Raw genomic sequence first — 10,158 nt, 5'->3', positions numbered from 1 at the left:
CGATAAGTGCACTGAGCAAATATATAAATGATATTTCTAAATAATAAGGGTTGACGTTGAACTGGATGTGTGTGTGTGTGTGTGTGTGTGTGTGTGTGTGTGTGTGTGTGTGTGTGTGTGTGTGTGATGGGGCTTGAACTCTGGGCCTAAGTGCTCAGCTCAAGAATACTGCCCTACCCCTTGAGCCACAGTGCCACTTCTGGTTTCTGGTGGTTAATTGGAGATAAGAGTCTCACGGACTTTAGTGCCTAGGCTGGATTTGAACCTGAGTCCTCAGATCTCAGCCTTTTGAGTAGCTAGGATTACAGGCATGAGCCCCTGTACCCATCTATTCATTCTTTCCTTTCCTTCCTACCTTCCTTCCTTCCTTCTGTAGGAAATACATAATGTTTAGAATAACAAGAAGTTTTATTTGAGGAGGACAGCTGAAATGGAGGTAGTTTAAATGGATGCATCAGAGTCAACTCAGGGAAGTAGTATTATGAAATGGAGGGACCAACTAGGTCTTTTATTATAAAATCAATTTTTAAATTTCATTTTTCTTTGTCCTTTCCTTAGTTTTTTTTAGCATAGAATATTAAATTATCTTGTCCTATATATCTTGTCATTTCGTTAAGGAAAAATTTTAGGAACTGTTTTTTTTTTGTCCATCATTGGGCTTGTACTCTGAGCCTGGACGCTGTCCCTGAGCTCTTCAGCTGAAGGCTACCGCCCTACCCCTTTAACCACAGTGCCACTTCTGGTTTTCTAGTGGTTAATTGGAGATAAGAGTCTCAGTGTCTTTAATGCCAGGGCTGACATTGAGCCAAGATCCTCAGGTCTTAGCCTCCTGAGTAGCTAGGATTACAGGTGTGAGCCACTGTTTCTGGCTTTAAGGAACATTTCTAAGTATGCCAGAGTCTAAAAGAGATAAGTGTGCATCCAGATGAAAATAAGATGTTGATTATGAGGCTAAAACTGTGAGACAACAAAGAAGGCCTTTTGGAACTGGAGAGAAGCCCATTTCACTTTATCTCATCTCTCAGCCCTGTCTCCCCAGCTTCTCTGGGACTTTCTGCTACATGCCAAGGAGGATTTCTGTTTGAGTGTATTGGCCTTGTCATTCTTGAGGCCATTGTCCCAGTGTCCTTGACATTGATAAGTAAAGCCTTGACACATGACTTAAGATAGTACAACTTAAAATTTGATTAAAAGGATTGTTGTCACCACAGCAAGGACTGCCAATCAAAGGTATTAAAATGTTATTGGTTTATGACTGAATATTTTGCTATTAATATCTTTAAGGCTATTATGGGAGAAAAATTCCCTAAAATTAGCAGGTTTCCTTTTTTAGAGCTCAATTTCTTATCAGATTTTTTTAGACTGCATGTTTGTTTTTCTTTATATTGTTGTGTGCTTTTGCTTTTTATGCACATACTTATTCTTGATGAACCAGAAATGATGAGTTAATCCAAAAGAATTCCAGTTTTCTGCGCTGGAAGAGTTGGTAAACAATAGCCCCACAAAACAAGAGAAACAACACAGTGAAGACACATTGTGCATTTTGAAGATATTCAGTAACACTAAAGTAACACTTTAGTAGAAAATCCAGTAGGCATGTGGAGTCATTGAGGAAGTGGGAAATTCAGGTCTAGAGAGCAAGCTGAGTGCCAGTGGATTGATCACTCTTCTAATCCTCATCACTTAGAAGGTTCAGATGTGAGGGTTAAGTTTTGAAGCAAGCATAGACAGACAGATCTGTGAGACTCTTAGTGACAATCAATCAGGAAAAAAAAATGAATTAAAAAACAGAACAAAACTGAGAACGATGTAGCACATTGATCCTGGACAAAGTCATAGAAGTAAGTGGGTGAGGTACGTTGGCCAAAGAAAGGACTCAGGATTCCAAAACTGAGAAACATGACTGCTTTTCAGGACCTATGAAATAAACTACAAAAGAATGGTCCAAAGGGCAGGAGGCAACACACTAGGAGGGATTCCACAGAATATGAATGAATGGTCTACAGTTTTTATACACAGCCTGTCATACACATCATCTTGTTTTTCTCATCCTCAAATTAAATTCAGAGATCATCTAATCTCTCTGTGTACATCATTCAAAATATCCATCTCCAATAGGCATTGGTGAGTCATTCCCACAATCCTAGCTACTCAGACACCTGAAATCTGAATATCAGTGCTCAAAGCCAGCCCAGGCTGACTACTGAGTAAGAGTCCATCTCAAACTGAACCAGCATGAAGGGGGCGTGGCATCTCTTGCCATCATCCGTCTCATGTAACATGAAGGAAAGTATATTTTATATTATAAGCATTTTAGTAAGTGAACATCAGACATAAGTAAGCTAGATGACAAAATTAGATGACATGAAGAAGGAGTTGTACGGTTACTCTGATGTGTAGAATTACCATCCACGGAAACTACCACTGGCGATGTTTTCTTCTGCACTGTGTTGCAAATAGCCACTCCAGGATGGTGAATGTTTGACTAAGTATGATTGTTCTCCCATTTACGCTATGATTGCATTGCTGGGAAAATATGTGTATAAAAATACTTTGTAATTACATCCAAAACAGAATCAAAGTGTAGGTGCTGACAATTATTAACAGACTTTTCATTTATGGTGAATGTGTGGCAAAGATTTGAAAGTGGTGTGTGACACCAGACCATTCTTTCTTGTGCAGAACTATCCTGGTGTGCTGTAGGACTCCTTGCATTCTTGGCCCAGCTGATTAGATGCTAGGCATTGCAACATGGCACAGAACTCTCCCCCACATTCCAAAATACTCCCTATGGAATGGCATAACTTAAGAGAGAAGCATGAGTTCAGCATGTCAATCAAATACTCCTTAATTCTTCCCTGCTACAGCTCGAAGTTAGTCAGAAATGGGGGAAATAACATTATGATGTGGCATGACCTCTGTGGAATTCTGAGGTTTTCCCTCTCTAGGGTGATCATGGATTTCCTCCTCTGGGTCTGTACAAACTCCTCCAGTCCCATCCTTTCTCTCTGAACTTCAGCTTGTTAGGTTAACTCATTAGACACAGGGAAGGAGTTCTTTCTAGAAAGGAGATTCAAGTCATGGTGGAGAACTGGGCAACTGGGTCAGGTGTTGTTCTGATAGACAGTGTTCTTAGGGAGCTGTATTCTCCTGAGTGGATAAGGAGGATTGCTGGCCTTGTGACCTGCAGGCATCCAGCAGCAACCCCCCCCCATGCCCCCCCCACACATTCTTCTGCTTTACATCAGGGTTGACACACTCTTCCTGTGAAAGGTGGGATGAAATCTTGTCAGCTTGGTGGGCCATAGGACCTCTGTTTCTTTATGGAAACTATTCTTTACCCCTGAAGGCCAAAGCAACAAAGGGCCGTAGGTAAATAAATAGGAGTGGACAGATGTCTGTGAGGCTGTCTTTTCAAATCCAGCCACAGGCAAGATTTGTCCCCAGGTTGTAGTTGACTGGCTCCTGATCTAATCTCAGTCACGCTCACATTCTTATGAGTAGCTGAGTATAGTTCCCGCCCCCCCCCCCCTCTTCTGCAAAGGAAACCAAATAGAGGGAATTTGGGTTTCCTTAAGTGTTTGTGGTGTCCTGGCTACTGTGTGAAACCTCTCAATGAAAAGTTTTGGACCAGCCAAGAAACAAGCACACCCTAGGAGTGTGAGTTCCTAGGAGTCTGAGTTCAAATCATGGGTAAGACTATGGTATTGAAAACCTGCAAGCTTCTGTGTTTGGGAAAGTCTGGCAGAGAATTGAATGAAAGTGCTAAGCAAACAGTAGGATAACATGCAAGGGAATACTTCACATATTAAACGACTCTTAGTAAGACCCAGGTACCTTCCAGGACTATCAGGCCCTTCTGAACCTCAATCAGCATGATGGCTGTACTCATGGAAAAGGCAGTGAGTAGTAGCAGGACAGTCTGACAAGCAGGCAAGCAGGCAGACAGGCACACACCTATTCATGAACACACCCGTGAATCTATCTCTCTATACAATACACATATACATGCCTATTTTTTCCTTATACTGCAGGAAATAGAACCCATGGCCTCACACATGCCAGCCAAGTGCTCTACTGAGCTATACTATAATATACTTGTTTCTTTTTTTTTCCAGAGAAAATGGATACCATACAAGCTGCTGAAAACGTCCCCCCACTCCACAACCCGCATTTGAGTTTACCAGATCTCTTTATTCCTGACTCAGAAAAATGGGACCTCCTCTGATCAATTTGGATCAGGCCTCTCAACAGCCTTTCTAGTTCTCCTCAATGTCACACTTCTGGGTCTCCTCCTGGTTCTCCTTTGCTAAAGCCCCTCCCCCTATCGATAGCCATTTATTTGAAAACAGCATTTTCTGTTTGTTTTGTTACTCATTTTTGAGAAACCAGTTTTGCTAGTACTAGGTTTGAACTCAAAGCCTTGGGACTACCTGTAAGCCTTTTCACCATTTGAGCCACGGCTCCAGTTCTGACCTTCCTCTATTTTTCTTTTTAGTACTTAATTGGCCGTAAGAGTCTCATGGACTTTCCTGCTGGGCTGGCTTGAGACTGTGATTCTTAGATCTCACTTCCTGTATAGCTAGGATCCCAGTTGTAAGCCACTAGCATCAGCTCTGTTAGTCATTTTAAAAGGAAAGATAGGCTGAGATGTAGGCTAAGAAATGACTTGCTAACCAACTTATGGCTCTTGATCTGTTGTTAATCCTCCTCTTTTTTTCCTCTGAATTCAGTTAAGTTCAGTGTTATGGTTACTTTCTGAAAAGATATCATTTCTATGTCCTATGGGCCTTGTAAATAATAAGACTGACAAGTTAACCTATTTGGTTCACTGGTGGATTTTGGTAAGCTAAAGAAGCAGAGTTCTGCATAATGAAAAATAACTCACTCTTCCTTTTTCTGTGGCTTTGAATTTCACTTGGAAATAATTTTTTTTAAAGATTCTCAAAAGAACAAGACTCATTAAAAATAATACTTCCCAAGAATGATATCATATAGAAACAGAGCAACATTAGCCAGGTGTTTGTTTGGTAGATGGAAGGCTGTGTTCCTACAACTAGTCAATAAATCAAGTCAGTCTAGGCAGACTGCACAGCTCTTCAGAGGCAGGTATTGTGTGTGTATGTATGTATGTGTGTGTGTATGTACATATGTATGTATGTATGTATGTATGTATGTATGTATGTATGTATGTATTTTACCAGCAAATGTATTTGGAAAATAAGACTTTGGAACTTTATTGTTCCCTGCCTATAGCTATTCAGATATTATGTTAAGTTAGCTTTTAGCAGCAAAGTGATCTTCTAGACTCTGTCCTGCTTTCTGAAGATAGCTTTCTTCCTGGCATTAGTAGCCATGCCTATAGCAAGACTTCAGAAGTTGATAAACAAAAACAAAACAATCCTAGATCCTTTTGGCTTTCTTTTTTTTTTTTTTCTTTTCCTTTTTTTAGTTTATTCTCTGTCATTGTGAGACAAGGAATAGGGTTAGAGAGGAAGGTAGAGGAGAGAATGGCTGCCAGTTCCCTGCTCTCTACCTTCTTCATGCTCAGGGTACTCTTGAAGTCAAGTGCTATAAGCTTTTGTTCGAGGCTAGAATTGACTTCCACTTAACACTTAGGTTATACATACAACCCAAGGACTCAGATTTCTATGTGGTACTTTTCCCTTTTCTTCCCAGTGGTCTGCTATGCCCTTTTCTTGTCCATAAGAGCCCAGTTTTCTTATCTTTTTGGAATTGGTGCTGCCTGAAAGAAATTTCTACAGTTTGGAGGCCTATGAGAAGAGAGAAACTAGAGAACAGTGATTCACTGTAGATAAAGTTTTAAAAACAAGTTGTTTTCATTTAATGAAACTTTAAGAGAAAAAGATCGGATTCGGAAGGGGGAGGAAGAAGATACCTCTCTGTTTAGTTCAATGATATTTGAGTATTTTAGAACAAATGAACAGGAAAATAATGATTAATTATTAAAATAATTTTGGTAAATTACAAAATAATTTTGATAAATTTGGGGGATCAAACATACCTAGAGCCTTCTGATTGCTAGACAAGCACTCTACACTGATTAACATTCCCAGCCCACATGTAATGTCATGTCAAATCCAATGTCATGGCCAAGTTTAAGGTGTTACTAATCATATAATTAAAGTGATTCATCTGGATATGGCTGTGCTTGCCTGTAACCTCAGCTACTAGGGAAGGGGAGACCAACAGTAGTGCAAGTTCCAGGCCAGCCTTAGCAAAGTTAATGAGACTATCTCACAAACAAAATAAAAATTGGAGGAATCAAAGTCATAGATTAAGTATAACACACTCTAGCTGGTAGGAGGTTCTTAGACTCCCTACAACTTGTGGGAATAACAACAACAAAACTCCCCCCAGAACAATGAATCAATCAAACCTGAAAGTTGTGGGATTCCAGATGAAAGTTGGATTTCATTTTCTTGTAGTACATCAGGTCAGTATCTTAGAAAATGTTGTACATCTCGTGTGTGTGTGTGTGTGTGTGTGTGTGTGTGTGTGTGTGTGTGTGTGCGCGCCTGCGCGTACGCTGGTCCTGAAGCTTGAACTCAAGACCAGGGCTGCTGTCCTCAAGGTTAGATAGAGCTCTACCATAGTAGAGCCATAGCTCTACTTTTGGCTTTTTTGGTAGTTAGGTTGGGAGAAGAGTCTTTTGGACTTTGCTGCCTGGGCAAGCTTCAAATCAGGATCCTCAGATAACAGCTTTCTGATATAACTAGGATTAGAGGCATGAGCTACTGGTGTCTGGCTTCTCTTGTTTCTTGATTTACACAATGCCTCTTCATTTTTCTCTTACTGTGTATAGTTTGCTTTGATAACTTGTCTGTTGTATTTTGTATTTCATTTTAAAAAATTCAGATCCGAAGTTTGTGACAAATGCCTGTAATCCTAGGTACTTGGGAGCTAAAATCTGGAGGATCATGATTCAAAGACAACCCAGGCAAAAGTCCATGAGATTCCATTTTGAAAATAACCAACAAAATGCCAGGCTGGAGGTACTGCTCAAGTGGCAGAGTGCAAGCAGAGTGAGAGTATAAAGTTCTGGGTTCAAATGCCAGTACTGGAAAAAACAAAACAAAACAATGAATTGACAACATAAGTATGGTTATATTTTGGTCTCATCTGTTGGTCTTTGGATCTTGTTAAATGATAATAATGCACTGCTTTGGTATTGTTGCTTTGTAGTAGGTCTTGATTTGGGTTAATATATATGTCTGACTTTTTTTTTTAAATCATAGTTGTTTTGGCAGTGCAGGTTCTCTGCAGTTCTATATGAACTTTGGAAACTGCGGTTAACTTATACAAAGAAAGCCTGCTGGGATTTGGATAGAGATTGAATTGAATCAATACATTCACTTGAAGACAATTGACACCTTAAAATACTGAACCCTTCCAATCCATGAGCAAGCTGTACCTTCCCATTTGTTTTTTCTTCTTTAATTTTCCATGCCATGCACTTTTCAGTGCATAACTTTTACCCATATTTTGTTATTTTTATTTTCCTAAGTAGTTCACATTTGGGGTGTTATTGTACATGGTACTTTTTAAAATTTCCCTCTCTGATAGCTTATTGATAGTATATTGATATACAACCACTTTTCATATCATTATCATGATAAACGTTTAAGTTATAGTAGCTTATTTTAGTATCTTCTAAGATTTTCTTCAGAGATGTTCACATCAGTATAAAATTTTGTAAGGAGCTTGGATTCATTATATAAAGAGGTTTCATTGTGATATTCCCATGGATAGGTATAATGTACTTTTATCAGATTTCGTAGTCTGTTAACTGTAGTACGTCCTTTCCTTCATCTCCATTTTTCCCAAAAGTAGTGGGTTCTGTTGTGCTATCTTCTCATATATACGTCCAAATGAACAAGCAAACATAGAGACTTTATTCCATAAATATGTAGAAATAAATATTCTATCCATTTAAAAATTAAAGATTTTAAAATAAAACTTGACAGCATTATATGATTTCTGTATCTCTCTTCTTGTGTAAACAAGCCATTTAGTCTGTCTGGAATTAGCTCAAGTATCAGGTGGCAGTGCTTTCTACTTTACCCTGTAGTTACCATTTATTATGATTTTCCATTATATAGATGCCAGATTGTGTCTGCTACCAATTTGCTTCTACATGAAGGATTTCCTTTAACATCTATTGCAGGAAAGTCTACTGCTGATTAATATTTTATCATGTTTATTCTTTAAAAAAGCATTTCCTGTTCATTTTGAAAGTAATGTTTATAATTTCAGGTGGATGGCTTTAAAAATATGTGAGGCATTATTCCCCGTCTTTAGTGTTGCACTGTTTTTTGATAGAAAAAAATATTTCCTGATATCTGCTCCCTTGTTCCACTGTGTATATTTTTATGCTTTCTCTGATTTGAAGACATTTTTTTTAAAACCATCAGTTCAAATGATGTGATTATGATATACCATGAAGTAGATTTTCCCTCTTTCTTTCCTTCCTTTTCTCTTCCTTCCTTCCTTCCTTCCTTTATTCCTTTTCTTTTACTTTTGCCAGTCATGGGGCTTGAACTCAGGGCCTGGGCACTGTCCTTAGACACTTTTTGCTCAAGGCTAGTGCTCTACCACTTGAGCCACAGTGCCCTTTCTGGCTTTTTCTATGTATGTGGTACCAAGGAATTGAACTTAGAGCTTCCTGCATATTAGGCGAACACTCTACTACTAGGCCATTCTTATAGCCTGGTTCAATTTTGTATCTTGGTACTTGAAAAACCTTCCACATAAGATGTCAGAATTTCCTCTAGCTTGCTATCATACAGAATAAGGTTAATAGTAATTGACAGAGTGTCCAGGGCTATTCCTTCTACTATTTTAGGATCTGTTTGTATTAACTGATTTTTCCCCCTCATTCTGAATCAAATTATTATTTTTTTTTGCCAGTCCTAAGACTTGAACTCAGGGCCTAGGCACTGACCTTGGTCTTTCTAAAGGCTAGGACTCTACCCCCTTGAGCCACTAGCACCACTTCCAGCTTTTCCTGTGTATGTGTACTGAGGAATGAAGCCCAGGGCTTTGTGCATGCTATGCAAGCACTCTACCACTAGGCCACACTCCCGGTCCTGAATCATATTCTATTTCTTTTGCATTCCTGGTAAATTTTTACTTGAAATTCACAGTGTGAATTTTTTTTCTTTCTAGGGGCAAACTCCTTTTTATATCTTACATTTCAAAATTGTTAGATAAACTCAGTAGAGCATTTAGTGACAGCCTTTCTGAACGCAGCTCTGTGCAGGATCTTGTTGGTCACAAGCTTGTCCACTCTGGCCCACAAGAATGCAAACTATTTCCAGCCACCTGGATTACTGGGGATCTTGTTATCTATTGCTTCATATGGTTTTTTTTTTCTTGTTTAGGGAAGTTTCCACCCACGAACATGCTGAAATTTGAGGGGTCTCCTGAGGATTTGCTGGAGTTCTTGCTTTGTGGGAGTTCTCTCCCCATCATTGTTCTGTCATAGGAGGCCCAGGGCTTCTTTGACCCCTCAACATCTTCTCCTAAACTCAGGGATACTTATAGGCTTAGTTTGGGTCCCTTATTCCTGCATCACAGCCTACAGTCTGTGTGCACTGAGCTCTAGCCACTGTGGGCCTATTTCCTGTCTCTGAAGGATCACTGTTTTCAGTTTCCTGACATTCAACAGCTTGTAAGTTGTTTCAGACATTTGTATGTGTTGTATGAATGTGAATGTTTGTGTGAGTGTGTGTGTGTGTGTGTGTGTGTGCATGCATGTGGCTGAATGTGTTTCAAATGAGCAATACATGTGGTTCTTTTCACAATTCATGGTGGTTTGAAATTGACATATTTATTAGGCCACAAATTGGTCACTTGGACTGGTTTTTTGTTTTTTGTTTTTCTTTGTGTGCTTCTCTTTTGTTGATTCTGTTGATAATGCCTTCAGGTTCACAGTTCTTTTTTCTTCATTATGTAATCTATTTTTAATTTTACTCAGTAAATGTTTTACTCCAAAACTGAATTTTGTATATCAAAATTTTATCTTCTATGTTTTTTAAAATTTATTTCCTTATTAGGTTCATATTATGCTTTAAATCCTCAGGTATTATGAATATTTTTATTGTAACTATTTTAACATTTTTCAAAGCTGAGACT

At 38.9% G+C, this 10,158-nt stretch overlaps 1 protein-coding gene across 1 annotated transcript in view; it reads left to right on the top strand.

Annotated features, from left to right (window-relative positions):
• Window positions 1-9,638: 9,638 nt before the first annotated feature.
• The window catches only part of Arhgap28 (Rho GTPase activating protein 28), an 82,874-nt gene continuing 82,354 nt past the window's right edge, over window positions 9,639-10,158 (top strand). The window contains exon 1 of the mRNA XM_090353481.1: window positions 9,639-9,694. The gene's annotated coding sequence lies outside the window, so the exon portion shown is untranslated. The remainder of the gene's footprint in view (window positions 9,695-10,158) is intronic.

This window comes from Megascapheus bottae, chromosome 19 (assembly GCF_031878675.1).
Source record: "Megascapheus bottae isolate mThoBot1 chromosome 19, mThoBot2.hap1, whole genome shotgun sequence".
Classification (NCBI taxonomy): Eukaryota; Metazoa; Chordata; class Mammalia; order Rodentia; family Geomyidae; genus Megascapheus; species Megascapheus bottae.
Note: the sequence above shows the minus strand (reverse complement) of the source record. Positions and strands in the feature narration are given on the sequence as shown.